Source organism: Eschrichtius robustus, unplaced genomic scaffold (genome assembly GCF_028021215.1).
Source record: "Eschrichtius robustus isolate mEscRob2 unplaced genomic scaffold, mEscRob2.pri scaffold_26, whole genome shotgun sequence".
In the NCBI taxonomy this organism is placed as follows: Eukaryota; Metazoa; Chordata; class Mammalia; order Artiodactyla; family Eschrichtiidae; genus Eschrichtius; species Eschrichtius robustus.
Genome location: NW_027175249.1, coordinates 9,070,159 through 9,086,809, shown reverse-complemented (window position 1 = coordinate 9,086,809; position 16,651 = coordinate 9,070,159).

Sequence of the window (16,651 nt, the reverse complement as noted above, 5' to 3'; positions counted from 1 at the left end):
ATGATCCCTGTCATCACAATGTTCTAGAACAATTGTCATCACAATGCTCCATGACCCCTGTAATCACAATGCTCCATTCCCTTTTCATCACAGTGCTACAGAATTCTGGTCATCACAATATTCCATAACCGTGTCATCACAATGCTCTATGACCCCTGTCATCACAATGCTCCACGACACTTGTCATCACAATGATCCATGACCACATTCATCACAATGCTTCATGACCACTGTCATCACAATGCTCGATGACACTTGTCATCACAATGCTCCATGCCGTTGTCATCAGAATGCTCCTTGGCCCCTCTAATCACAATGGTCCATGCCCTTTTTATCACAATGCTCCAGAATTCTTGTCATCATAATGTTCCTTGGCCGTGTCATCACAATGCCCCATGACCCCTGTCATCACAATGCTCCATGGCCCCTGTCATCCCAGTGCTCCATGATATCTTTCTTCACAATTCTAGACGACCACTGTCACCACAATGCCCCATGACACCTGTCTTCACATTTCGCCATGGCCCTTGTCATCGCAATGCTCCATGAACCGTGTCATCACAATATTCCAGGACACTTGTCGTCACAATGATCCTTGATCACATTCATCTGAATACTGCATGGCCTATGTATTCACAATTTTTCATGGCCCCTGAAATCAAATTGCTCCATGTTCCCTTTCTAACAAGGCTCCATGACCACTGTCAACATATTGTCCCATGACGCCTGTCTTCACAATGCTCCTTGGCCCCTTTCATCAATATGCTCCATGATCCCTGTCTTCACAGTATTCTAGAACAATTGTCATCACAATACTCCATGACCCCTGTAATTACAATGCTCCATTCCCTTTTCATCACAGTGCTACAGAATTCTGGTCATCACAATATTCCATAACCGTGTCATCACAATGCTCTATGACCCCTGTCATCACAATGCTCCACGACACTTGTCATCACAATGATCCATGACCACATTCATCTGAATACTCCATGGCCTATGTATTCAAAATTTTTCATGGCCCCTGAAATCAAATTGCTCCATGTTCCCTTTTTACAATGCTCCATGACCACTGTCAACACATTGTCCCATGACGCCTGTCATCACAATGCTCCATGGCCCTTTCATCACTATGCTCCATGATCCCTGTCTTCACAATGTTCTGGAACAATTGTCATCACAATGCTCCATGACCCCTATAATCACAATGCTCCATTCCCATTTCATCACAGTGCTACAGAATTCTGGTCATCACAAAATTCCATAACCGTGTCATCACAATGCTCTATGACCCCTGTCATCACAATGCTCCACGACACATGTCATCACAATGATCCATGACCACATTCATCACAATGCTTCATGACCACTGTCATCACAATGCTCGATGACACTTGTCATCACAATGCTCCATGCCGTTGTCATCAGAATGCTCCTTGGCCCCTCTAATCACAATGGTCCATGCCGTATTTATCACAATGCTCCAGAATTCTTGTCATCATAATGTTCAATGGCCGTGTCATCACAATGCCCCATGACCCCTGTCATCACAATGCTCCATGGCCCCTGTCATCCCAGTGCTCCATGATATCTTTCTTCACAATTCTAGATGACCACTGTCATCACAAAGCCCCATGACACCTGTGTTCACATTTCGCCATGGCCCTTGTCATCGCAATGCTCCATGAACCGTGTCATCACAATATTCCAGGACACTTGTCGTCACAATGATCCTTGACCACATTCATCTGAATACTCCATGGCCTATGTATTCACAATTTTTCATGGCCCCTGAAATCAAATTGCTCCATGTTCCCTTTCTAACAATGCTCCATGACCACTGTCAACACCTTGTCCCATGACGCCTGTCATCACAATGCTCCATGGCCCCTTTCATCACTATGCTCCATGATCCCTGTCTTCACAATGTTCTAAACAATTGTCATCACAATGCTCCATGACCCCTGTAATCACAATGCTCCATTCCCTTTTCATCACAGTGCTACAGAATTCTGGTCATCACAATATTCCATAACCGTGTCATCACAATGCTCTATGACCCCTGTCATCACAATGCTCCACGACACTTGTCATCACAATGATCCATGACCACATTCATCACAATGCTTCATGACCACTGTCATCACAATGCTCGATGACCCTTGTCATCACAATGCTCCATGCCGTTGTCATCAGAATGCTCCTTGGCCCCTCTAATCACAATGGTCCATGCCCTTTTTATCACAATGCTCCAGAATTCTTGTCATCATAATGTTCCATGGCCGTGTCATCACAATGCCCCATGACACCTGTCTTCGCATTTCGCCATGGCCCTTGTCATCGCAATGCTCCATGAACCGTGTCATCACAATATTCCAGGACACTTGTCGTCACAATGATCCTTGACCACATTCATCTGAATACTCCATGGCCTATGTATTCACAATTTTTCATGGCCCCTGAAATCAAATTGCTCCATGTTCCCTTTCTAACAATGCTCCATGACCACTGTCAAAACAATGTCCCATGACGCCTGTCATCACAATGCTCCATGGCCCCTTTCATCACTATGCTCCATTATCCCTGTCATCACAATGTTCTAGAACAATTGTCATCACAATGCTCCATGACCCCTGTAATCACAATGCTCCATTCCCTTTTCATCACAGTGCTACAGAATTCAGGTCATCACTATATTCCATAAACGTGTCATCACAATGCTCTATGAACCCTGTCATCACAATGCTCCACGACACTTGTCATCACAATGATCCATGACCACATTCATCACAATGCTTCATGACCACTGTCATCACAATGCTCGATGACCCTTGTCATCACAATGCTCCATGCCGTTGTCATCAGAATGCTCCTTTTCCCCTCTAATCACAATGGTCCATGCCCTTTTTATCACAATGCTCCAGAATTATTGTCATCATAATGTTCCTTGGCCGTGTCATCACAATGCCCCATGACCCCTGTCATCACAATGCTCCATGGCCCCTGTCATCCCACTGCTCCATGATATCTTTCTTCACAATTCTAAATGACCACTGTCATCACAAAGCCCCATGACACCTGTCTTCACATTTCGCCATGGCCTTTGTCATCGCAATGCTCCATGAACCGTGTCATCACAATATTCCAGGACACTTGTCGTCACAATGATCCTTGACCACATTCATCTGAATACACCATGGCCTATGTATTCACAATTTTTCATGGCCCCTGAAATCAAATTGCTCCATGTTCCCTTTCTAACAATGCTCCATGACACTGTCAACACATTGTCCCATGACGCCTGTTATCACAATGCTCCATGGCCCCTTTCATCACTATGCTCCATGATCCCTGTCTTCACAATGTTCTAGAACAATTATCATCACAATGCTGCATGACACCTGTAATCACAATGCTCCATTCCCTTTTCATCACAGTGCTACAGAATTCTGTTCATCACAATATTACATAACCGTGTCATCACAATGCTCTATGACCCGTGTCATCACAATGCTCCACGACAATTGTCATTACAATGATCCATGACCACATTCATCACAATGCTTCATGACCACTGTCATCACAATGCTCGATGACCCTTGTCATCACAATGGTCCATGCCGTTGTCATCAGAATGCTCCTTGGCCCCTCTAATCACAATGGTCCATGCCCTTTTTATCACAATGCTCCAGAATTATTTTCATCATAATGTTCCTTGGCCGTGTCATCACAATGCCCCATGACCCCTGTCATCACAATGCTCCATGGCCCCTGTCATCCCAGTGCTCCATGATATCTTTCTTCACAATTCTAGATGACCACTGTCACCACAATGCCCCATGACACCTGTCTTCACATTTCGCCATGGCCCTTGTCATCGCAATGCTCCATGAACCGTGTCCTCACAATATTCCAGGACACTTGTAGTCACAATGATCCTTGACCACATTCATCTGAATACTCCATGGCCTATGTATTCACAATTTTTCATGGCCCCTGAAATCAAATTGCTCCATGTTCCCTTTCTAACAATTCTCCATGACCACTGTCAACACAATGTCCCATGACGCCTGTCATCATAATGCTCCATGGCCCCTTTCATCACTATGCTCCATGATCCCTGTCATCACAATATTCTAGAACAATGGTTATCACAATGCTCCATGACCCCTGTAATCACAATGCTCCATTCCCTTTTCATCACAGTGCTACAGAATTCTGGTCATCACAATATTCCATAACCGTGTCATCACAATGCTCTATGACCCCTGTCATCACAATGCTCCACGACACTTGTCATCACAATGATCCATGACCACATTCATCTGAATACTCCATGGCCTATGTATTCACAATTTTTCATGGCCCCTGAAATCAAATTGCTCCATGTTCCCTTTCTAACAATGCTCCATGACCACTGTCAACACATTGTCCCATGACGCCTGTCATCACAATGCTCCATGGCCCTTTCATCACTATGCTCCATGATCCCTGTCTCCAGAATGTTCTACAACAATTGTCATCACAATGCTCCATGACCCCTGTAATCACAATGCTCCATTCCCTTTTCATCACAGTGCTACAGAATTCTGGTCATCACAAAATTCCATAACCGTGTCATCACAATGCTCTATGACCCCTGTCATCACAATGCTCCACGACACATGTCATCACAATGATCCATGACCACATTCATCACAATGCTTCATGACCACTGTCATCACAATGCTCGATGACCCTTGTCATCACAATGCTCCATGCCGTTGTCATCAGAATGCTCCTTGGCCCCTCTAATCACAATGGTCCATGCCCTATTTATCACAATGCTCCAGAATTCTTGTCATCATAATGTTCCATGGCCGTGTCATCACAATGCCCCATGACCCCTGTCATCACAATGCTCCATGGCCCCTGTCATCCCACTGCTCCATGATATCTTTCTTCACAATTCTAGATGACCACTGTCATCACAAAGCCCCATGACACCTGTCTTCACATTTTGCCATGGCCCTTGTCATCGCAATGCTCCATGAACCGTGTCATCACAATATTCCAGGACACTTGTCGTCACAATGATCCTTGACCACATTCATCTGAATACTCCATGGCCTATGTATTCACAATTTTTCATGGCCCCTGAAATCAAATTGCTCCATGTTCCCTTTCTAACAATGCTCCATGACCACTGTCAACACCTTGTCCCATGACGCCTGTCATCACAATGCTCCATGGCCCCTTTCATCACTATGCTCCATGATCCCTGTCTTCAAAATGTTCTAAACAATTGTCATCACAATGCTCCATGACCCCTGTAATCACAATGCTCCATTCCTTTTTCATCACAGTGCTACAGAATTCTGGTCATCACAATATTCCATAACCCTGTCATCACAATGCTCTATGACCCCTGTCATCACAATGCTCCACGACACTTGTCATCACAATGATCCATGACCACATTCATAACAATGCTTCAGGACCACTGTCATCACAATGCTCGATGACCCTTGTCATCACAATGCTCCATGCTGTTGTCATCAGAATGCTCCTTGGCCCCTCTAATCACAATGGTCCATGCCCTTTTTATCACAATGCTCCAGAATTCTTGTCATCATAATGTTCCATGGCAGTGTCATCACAATGCCCCATGACACCTGTCTTCGCATTTCGCCATGGCCCTTGTCATCGCAATGCTCCATGAACCGTGTCATCACAATATTCCAGGACACATTTCGTCACAGTGATCCTTGACCACATTCATCTGAATACTCCATGGCCTATGTATTCACAATTTTTCATGGCCCCTGAAATCAAATTGCTCCATGTTCCCTTTCTAACAATGCTCCATGACCACTGTCAAAACAATGTCCCATGACGCCTGTCATCACAATGCTCCATGGCCCCTTTCATCACTATGCTCCATGAACCCTGTCTTCACAATGTTCTAAACAATTGTCATCACAATGCTCCATGACTCCTGTAATCACAATGCTCCATTCCCTTTTCATCACAGTGCTACAGAATTCTGGTCATCACAAAATTCCATAACCGTGTCATCACAATGCTCTATGACCCCTGTCATCACAATGCTCCACGACACTTGTCATCACAATGATCCATAACCACATTCATCACAATGCTTCATGACCACTGTCATCACAATGCTCGATGACCCTTGTCATCACAATTCTCCATGCCGTTGTCATCAGAATGCTCCTTGGCCCCTCTAATCACAATGGTCCGTGCCCTTTTTATCACAATGCTCCAGAATTCTTGTCATCATAATGTTCCATGGCCGTGTCATCACAATGCCCCATGACCACTGTCATCACAATGCTCCATGGCCCCTGTCATCCCAGTGCTCCATGATATCTTTCTTCACAATTCTAGATGACCACTGTCATCACAATGCCCCATGACACCTTTCTTCACATTTCTCCATGTCCCTTGTCATCGCAATTCTCCATGAACCGTGTCATCGCAATATTCCAGGACACTTTTCGTCACAATGATCCTTGACCACATTCATCTGAATACTCCATGGCCTATGTATTCACAATTTTTCATGGCCCCTGAAATCAAATTGTTCCATGTTCCCTTTCTAACAATGCTTCATGACCACTGTCAACACATTGTCCCCTGACGCCTGTCATCACAATGCTCCATGGCCCCTTTCATCACTATGCTCCATGATCCCTGTCTTCACAATGTTCTAGAACAATTGTCATCACAATGCTCCATGACCCTGTAATCACAATGCTCCATTCCCTTTTCATCACAGTGCTACAGAATTCTGGTCATCACAATATTACATAACCGTGTCATCAAAATGCTCTATGACCCCTGTCATCACAATGCTCCACGACACTTGTCATCACAATGATCCATGACCACATTCATCACAATGCTTCATGACCACTGTCATCACAATGCTCGATGACCCTTTTCATCACAATGCTCCATGCCGTTGTAATCAGAATGCTCCTTGGCCCCTCTAATCGCAAAGATCCATGCCCATTTTATCACAATGCTCCAAAATTCTTGTCATCATTATGTTCCATGGCTGTGTCATCACAATGCCCCATGGCCCCTGTCATCACAATGCTCCATGGCCCCTGTTATCCCAATGCTCCATGATATCTTTCTTCACAATTCTAGATGACCACTGTCATCACAAAGCCCCATGACACCTGCCTTCACATTTCGCCATGGCCCTTGTTATCGCAATGCTCCATGAACCGTGTCATCACAATATTCCAGGACACTTGTCGTCACAATGATCCTTGACCACATACATCTGAATATTCCATGGCCTATGTATTCACAATTTTTCATGGCCCCTGAAATCAAATTGCTCCATGTTCCCTTTCTAACAATGCTCCATGACCACTGTCAACACATTGTCCCATGACGCCTGTCATCACAATGCTCCATGGCCCCGTTCATCACTATGCTCCATGATCCCTGTCTTCACAATGTTCTAAACAATTTTCATCACAATGCTCCATGGCCCCTGTAATCACAATGCTCCATTCCCTTTTCATCACAGTGCTACAGAATTCTGGTCATCACAATATTCCATAACCGTGTCATCAAAATGCTCTATGACCCCTGTCCTCACAATGCTCCACGACACTTGTCATCACAATGATGCATGACCACATTCATCACAATGCTTCATGACCACTGTCATCACAATGCTCGATGACCATTGTCATCACAATGCTCCATGCCGTTGTCATCAGAATGCTCCTTGGCCCCTCTAATCACAATGGTCCATGCCCGTTTTATCACAATGCTCCAGAATTCTTGTCATCATAATGTTCCATGGCCGTGTCATCACAATGCCCCATGACGCCTGTCATCACAATGCTTCATTGCCCCTTTCATCACTATGCTCCATGATCCCTGTCCTCACAATGTTCTAGAACAATTTTCATCACAATGCTCCATGACCCCTGTAATCACAATGCTCCATTCCCTTTTCATCACAGTGCTACAGAATTCTGCTCATCACAATATTCCATAACCGTGTCATCACAATGCTCTATGACCCCTGTCATCACAATGCTCCACGACACTTGTCATCACAATGATCCATGACCACATTCATCACAATGCTTCATGACCACTGTCATCACAATGCTCGATGACCCTTGTCATCACAATGCTCCATGCCGTTGTCATCAGAATGCTCCTTGGCCCCTCTAATCACAATGGTCCATGCCCTATTTATCACAATGCTCCAGAATTCTTGTCATCATAATGTTCCATGGCCGTGTCATCACAATGCCCCATGACACCTGTCTTCACATTTCGCCATGGCCCTTGTCATCGCAATGCTCCATGAACCGTGTCATCACAATATTCCAGGACATTTGTCGTCACAATGATCCTTGACCACATTCATCTGAATACTCCATGGCCTATGTATTCAAAATTTTCATGGCCCCTGAAATCAAATTGCTCCATGTTACCTTTCTAACAATGCTCCATGACCACTGACAACACATTGTCCCATGACGCCTGTCATCACAATGCTCCATGGCCCCTTTCATCACTATGCTCCATGATAACTGTCTTCACAATGTTCTAGAAAAATTGTCATCACAATGCTCCATGACCCCTGTAATCACAATGCTCCATTCCCTTTTCATCACAGTGCTACAGAATTCTGGTCATCACAAAATTCCATAACCGTGTCATCACAATGCTCTATGACCCCTGTCATCACAATGCTACACGACACATGTCATCACAATGATCCATAACCACATTCATCACAATGCTTCATGACCACTGTCATCACAATGCTCGATGACCCTTTTCATCATAATGCTCCATGCAGTTGTCATCAGAATGCTCCTTGGCCCCTCTAATCACAATGGTCTATGACCTTTTTATCACAATGCTCCAGAATTCTTGTCATCATAATGTTCCATGGCCGTGTCATCACAATGCCCCATGACCCCTGTCATCACAATGCTCCATGGCCCCTGTCATCCCAGTGCTCCATGATATCTTTCTTCACAATTCTAGATGACCACTGTCATCACAAAGCCCCATGACACCTGTCTTCACATTTCGCCATGGCCCTTGTCATCCCAATGCTCCATGAACCGTGTCATCACAATATTCCAGGACACTTTTCGTCACAATGATCCTTGACCACATTCATCTGAATACTCCATGGCCTATGTATTCACAATTGTTCATGGCCCCTGAAATCAAATTGCTCCATGTTACCTTTCTAACAATGCTCCATGACCACTGTCAACACAATGTCCCATGACGCCTGTCATCACAATGCTCCATGGCCCCTTTCATCACTATGCTCCATGATCCCTGTCATCACAATGTTCTAGAACAATTGTCATCACAATGCTCCATGACCCCTGTAATCACAATGCTCCATTCCCTTTTCATCACAGTGCTACAGAATTCTGGTCATCACAATATTCCATAACCGTGTCATCACAATGCTCTATGACCCCTGTCATCACAATGCTCCACGACACTTGTCATCACAATGATGCATGACCACATTCATCACAATGCTTCATGACCACTGTCATCACAATGCTCGATGACCCTTGTCATCACAATGCTCCATGCCGTTGTCATCAGAATGCTCCTTGGCCCCTCTAATCACAATGGTCCATGCCCTTTTTATCACAATGCTCCAGAATTCTTGTCATCATAATGTTCCTTGGCCGTGTCATCACAATGCCCCATGACCCCTGTCATCACAATGCTCCATGGCCCCTGTCATCCCAGTGCTCCATGATATCTTTCTTCACAATTCTAGATGACCACTGTCACCACAATGCCCCATGACACCTGTCTTCACATTTCGCCATGGCCCTTGTCATCGCAATGCTCCATGAACCGTGTCATCACAATATTCCAGGACACTTGTCGTCACAATGATCCTTGATCACATTCATCTGAATACTGCATGGCCTATGTATTCACAATTTTTCATGGCCCCTGAAATCAAATTGCTCCATGTTCCCTTTCTAACAAGGCTCCATGACCACTGTCAACATATTGTCCCATGACGCCTGTCTTCACAATGCTCCTTGGCCCCTTTCATCAATATGCTCCATGATCCCTGTCTTCACAGTATTCTAGAACAATTGTCATCAGAATACTCCATGACCCGTGTAATTACAATGCTCCATTCCCTTTTCATCACAGTGCTACAGAATTCTGGTCATCACAATATTCCATAACCGTGTCATCACAATGCTCTATGACCCCTGTCATCACAATGCTCCACGACACTTGTCATCACAATGATCCATGACCACATTCATCTGAATACTCCATGGCCTATGTATTCAAAATTTTTCATGGCCCCTGAAATCAAATTGCTCCATGTTCCCTTTCTAACAATGCTCCATGACCACTGTCAACACATTGTCCCATGACGCCTGTCATCACAATGCTCCATGGCCCATTCATCACTATGCTCCATGATCCCTGTCTTCACAATGTTCTAGAACAATTGTCATCACAATGCTCCATGACCCCTATAATCACAATGCTCCATTCCCATTTCATCACAGTGCTACAGAATTCTGGTCATCACAAAATTCCATAACCGTGTCATCACAATGCTCTATGACCCCTGTCATCACAATGCTCCACGACACATGTCATCACAATGATCCATGACCACATTCATCACAATGCTTCATGACCACTGTCATCACAATCCTCGATGACCCTTGTCATCACAATGCTCCATGCCGTTGTCATCAGAATGCTCCTTGGCCCCTCTAATCACAATGGTCCATGCCCTATTTATCACAATGCTCCAGAATTCTTGTCATCATAATGTTCAATGGCCGTGTCATCACAATGCCCCATGACCCCTGTCATCACAATGCTCCATGGCCCCTGTCATCCCAGTGCTCCATGATATCTTTCTTCACAATTCTAGATGACCACTGTCATCACAAAGCCCCATGACACCTGTGTTCACATTTCGCCATGGCCCTTGTCATCGCAATGCTCCATGAACCGTGTCATCACAATATTCCAGGACACTTGTCGTCACAATGATCCTTGACCACATTCATCTGAATACTCCATGGCCTATGTATTCACAATTTTTCATGGCCCCTGAAATCAAATTGCTCCATGTTCCCTTTCTAACAATGCTCCATGACCACTGTCAACACATTGTCCCATGACGCCTGTCATCACAATGCTCCATGGCCCCTTTCATCACTATGCACCATGATCCCTGTCTTCACAATGTTCTAAACAATTGTCATCACAATGCTCCATGACCCCTGTAATCACAATGCTCCATTCCCTTTTCATCACAGTGCTACAGAATTCTGGTCATCACAATATTCCATAACCGTGTCATCACAATGCTCTATGACCCCTGTCATCACAATGCTCCACGACACTTGTCATCACAATGATCCATGACCACATTCATCACAATGCTTCATGACCACTGTCATCACAATGCTCGATGACCCTTGTCATCACAATGCTCCATGCCGTTGTCATCAGAATGCTCCTTGGCCCCTCTAATCACAATGGTCCATGACCTTTTTATCACAATGCTCCAGAATTCTTGTCATCATAATGTTCCATGGCCGTGTCATCACAATGCCCCATGACACCTGTCTTCGCATTTCGCCATGGCCCTTGTCATCGCAATGCTCCATGAACCGTGTCATCACAATATTCCAGGACACATTTCGTCACAATGATCCTTGACCACATTCATCTGAATACTCCATGGCCTATGTATTCACAATTTTTCATGGCCCCTGAAATCAAATTGCTCCATGTTCCCTTTCTAACAATGCTCCATGACCACTGTCAAAACAATGTCCCATGACGCCTGTCATCACAAAGCTCCATGGCCCCTTTCATCACTATGCTCGATGATCCCTGTCTTCACAATGTTCTAGAACAATTATCATCACAATGCTGCATGACACCTGTAATCACAATGCTCCATTCCCTTTTCATCACAGTGCTACAGAAATCTGTTCATCACAATATTACATAACCGTGTCATCACAATGCTCTATGACCCCTGTCATCACAATGCTCCACGACAATTGTCATTACAATGGTCCATGACCACATTCATCACAATGCTTCATGACCACTGTCATCACAATGCTCGATGACCCTTGTCATCACAATGGTCCATGCCGTTGTCATCAGAATGCTCCTTGGCCCCTCTAATCACAATGGTCCATGCCCTTTTTATCACAATGCTCCAGAATTATTGTCATCATAATGTTCCTTGGCCGTGTCATCACAATGCCCCATGACCCCTGTCATCACAATGCTCCATGGCCCCTGTCATCCCAGTGCTCCATGATATCTTTCTTCACAATTCTAGATGACCACTGTCACCACAATGCCCCATGACACCTGTCTTCACATTTCGCCATGGCCCTTGTCATCGCAATGCTCCATGAACCGTGTCCTCACAATATTCCAGGACACTTGTAGTCACAATGATCCTTGACCACATTCATCTGAATACTCCATGGCCTATGTATTCACAATTTTTCATGGCCCCTGAAATCAAATTGCTCCATGTTCCCTTTCTAACAATTCTCCATGACCACTGTCAACACAATGTCCCATGACGCCTGTCATCACAATGCTCCATGGCCCCTTTCATCACTATGCTCCATGATCCCTGTCATCACAATATTCTAGAACAATGGTTATCACAATGCTCCATGACCCCTGTAATCACAATGCTCCATTCCCTTTTCATCACAGTGCTACAGAATTCTGGTCATCACAATATTCCATAACCGTGTCATCACAATGCTCTATGACCCCTGTCATCACAATGCTCCACGACACATGTCATGACAATGATGCATGACCACATTCATCTGAATACTCCATGGCCTATGTATTCACAATTTTTCATGGCCCCTGAAATCAAATTGCTCCATGTTCCCTTTCTAACAACGCTCCATGACCACTGTCAACACATTGTCCCATGACGCCTGTCATCACAATGCTCCATGGCCCTTTCATCACTATGCTCCATGATCCCTGTCTTCAGAATGTTCTAGAACAATTGTCATCACAATGCTCCATGACCCCTGTAATCACAATGCTCCATTCCCTTTTCATCACAGTGCTACAGAATTCTGGTCATCACAAAATTCCATAACCGTGTCATCACAATGCTCTATGACCCCTGTCATCACAATGCTCCACGACACATGTCATCACAATGATCCATGACCACATTCATCACAATGCTTCATGACCACTGTCATCACAATGCTCGATGACCCTTGTCATCACAATGCTCCATGCCGTTGTCATCAGAATGCTCCTTGGCCCCTCTAATCACAATGGTCCATGCCCTATTTATCACAATGCTCCAGAATTCTTGTCATCATAATGTTCCATGGCCGTGTCATCACAATGCCCCATGACCCCTGTCATCACAATGCTCCATGGCCCCTGTCATCCCACTGCTCCATGATATCTTTATTCACAATTCTAGATGACCACTGTCATCACAAAGCCCCATGACACCTGTCTTCACATTTTGCCATGGCCCTTGTCATCGCAATGCTCCATGAACCGTGTCATCACAATATTCCAGGACACTTGTCGTCACAATGATCCTTGACCACATTCATCTGAATACTCCATGGCCTATGTATTCACAATTTTTCTTGGCCCCTGAAATCAAATTGCTCCATGTTCCCTTTCTAACAATGCTCCATGACCACTGTCAACACCTTGTCCCATGACGCCTGTCATCACAATGCTCCATGGCCCCTTTCATCACTATGCTCCATGATCCCTGTCTTCAAAATGTTCTAAACAATTGTCATCACAATGCTCCATGACCCCTGTAATCACAATGCTCCATTCCTTTTTCATCACAGTGCTACAGAATTCTGGTCATCACAATATTCCATAACCCTGTCATCACAATGCTCTATGACCCCTGTCATCACAATGCTCCACGACACTTGTCATCACAATGATCCATGACCACATTCATCACAATGCTTCATGACCACTGTCATCACAATGCTCGATGACCCTTGTCATCACAATGCTCCATGCCGTTGTCATCAGAATGCTCCTTGGCCCCACTCATCACAATGGTCCATGCCCTTTTTATCACAATGCTCCAGAATTCTTGTCATCATAATGTTCCTTGGCCGTGTCATCACAATGCCCCATGACCCCTGTCATCACAATGCTCCATGGCCCCTGTCATCCCACTGCTCCATGATATCTCTCTTCACAATTCTAGAGGACCACTGTCATCACAAAGCCCCATGACACCTGTCTTCACATTTCGCCATGGCCCTTGTCATCGCAATGCTCCATGAACCGTGTCATCACAATATTCCAGGACACTTGTCGTCACAATGATCCTTGACCACATTCATCTGAATACTCCATGGCCTATGTATTCAAAATTTTTCATGGCCCCTGAAATCAAATTGCTCCATGTTCCCTTTCTAACAATGCTCCATGACCACTGTCAACACATTGTCCCATGACGCCTGTCATCACAATGCTCCATGGCCCCTTTCATCACTATGCTCCATGATAACTGTCTTCACAATGTTCTAGAAAAATTGTCATCACAATGCTCCATGACCCCTGTAATCACAATGCTCCATTTCCTTTTCATCACAGTGCTACAGAATTCTGGTCATCACAAAATTCCATAACCGTGTCATCACAATGATCTATGACCCCTGTCATCACAATGCTCCACGACACTTGTCATCACAATGATCCATGACCACATTCATCACAATGCTTCATGACCACTGTCATCACAATGCTCGATGACCCTTGTCATCATAATGCTCCATGCAGTTGTCATCAGAATGCTCCTTGGCCCCTCTAATCACAGTGGTCTATGACTTTTTATCACAATGCTCCAGAATTCTTGTCATCATAATGTTCCATGGCCGTGTCATCACAATGCCCCATGACCACTGTCATCACAATGCTCCATGGCCCCTGTCATCCCAGTGCTCCATGATATCTTTCTTCACAATTCTAGATGACCACTGTCATCACAATGCCCCATGACACCTGTCTTCACATTTCGCCATGGCCCTTGTCATCGCAATGCTCCATGAACCGTGTCATCACAATATTCCAGGACACTTTTCGTCACAATGATCCTTGACCACATTCATCTGAATACTCCATGGCCTATGTATTCACAATTGTTCATGGCCCCTGAAATCAAATTGCTCCATGTTCCGTTTCTAACAATGCTCCATGACCACTGTCAACACAATGTCCCATGACGCCTGTCATCACAATGCTCCATGGCCCCTTTCATCACTATGCTCCATGATCCCTGTCATCACAATGTTCTAGAACAATTGTCATCACAATTCTCTATGACCCCTGTAATCACAATGCTCCATTCCCTTTTCATCACAGTGCTACAGAATTCTGGTCATCACAATATTCCATAACCGTGTCATCACAATGCTCTATGACCCCTGTCATCACAATGCTCCACGACACTTGTCATCACAATGATGCATGACCACATTCATCACAATTCTTCATGACCACTGTCATCACAATGCTCGATGACCCTTGTCATCACAATGCTCCATGCCGTTGTCATCAGAATGCTCCTTGGCCCCTCTAATCACAATGGTCCATGCCCGTTTTATCACAATGCTCCAGAATTCTTGTCATCATAATGTTCCATGGCCGTGTCATCACAATGCCCCATGACGCCTGTCATCACAATGCTTCATGGCCCCTTTCATCACTATGCTCCATGATCCCTGTCATCACAATTTTCTAGAACAATTTTCATCACAATGCTCCATGACCCCTGTAATCACAATGCTCCATTCCCTTTTCATCACAGTGCTACAGAATTCTGGTCATCACAATATTCCATAACCGTGTCATCACAATGCTCTTTGACCCCTGTCAGCACAATGCTCCACGATACTTGTCATCACAATGATCCATGACCACATTCATCACAATGCTTCATGACCACTGTCATCACAATGCTCGATGACCCTTGTCATCACAATGCTCCATGCCGTTGTCATCAGAATGCTCCTTGGCCCCTCTAATCACAATGGTCCATGCCCTATTTATCACAATGCTCCAGAATTATTGTCATCATAATGTTCCATGGCCGTGTCATCACAATGCCCCATGACCCCTGTCATCACAATGTTCCATGGCCCCTGTCGTCCCAGTGTTCCATGATATCTTTCTTCACAATTCTAGATGACCACTGTCATCACAATGCCCCATGACCCCTGTCATCACAATGCTCCATGGCCCCTGTCATCCCAGTGCTCCATGATATCTTTCTTCACAATTCTAGAGGACCACTGTCATCACAATGCCCCATGACACCTGTCTTCACATTTCGCCATGGCCCTTGTCATCCCAATGCTCCATGAACCATGTCATCACAATATTCCAGGACACTTGTCGTCACAATGATCCTTGACCACATTCATCTGAATACTCCATGGCCTATGTATTCACAATTTTTCATGGCCCCTGAAATCAAATTGCTCCATGTTCCCTTTCTAACAATGCTCCATGACACTGTCAACACATTGTCCCATGACGCCTGTTATCACAATGCTCCATG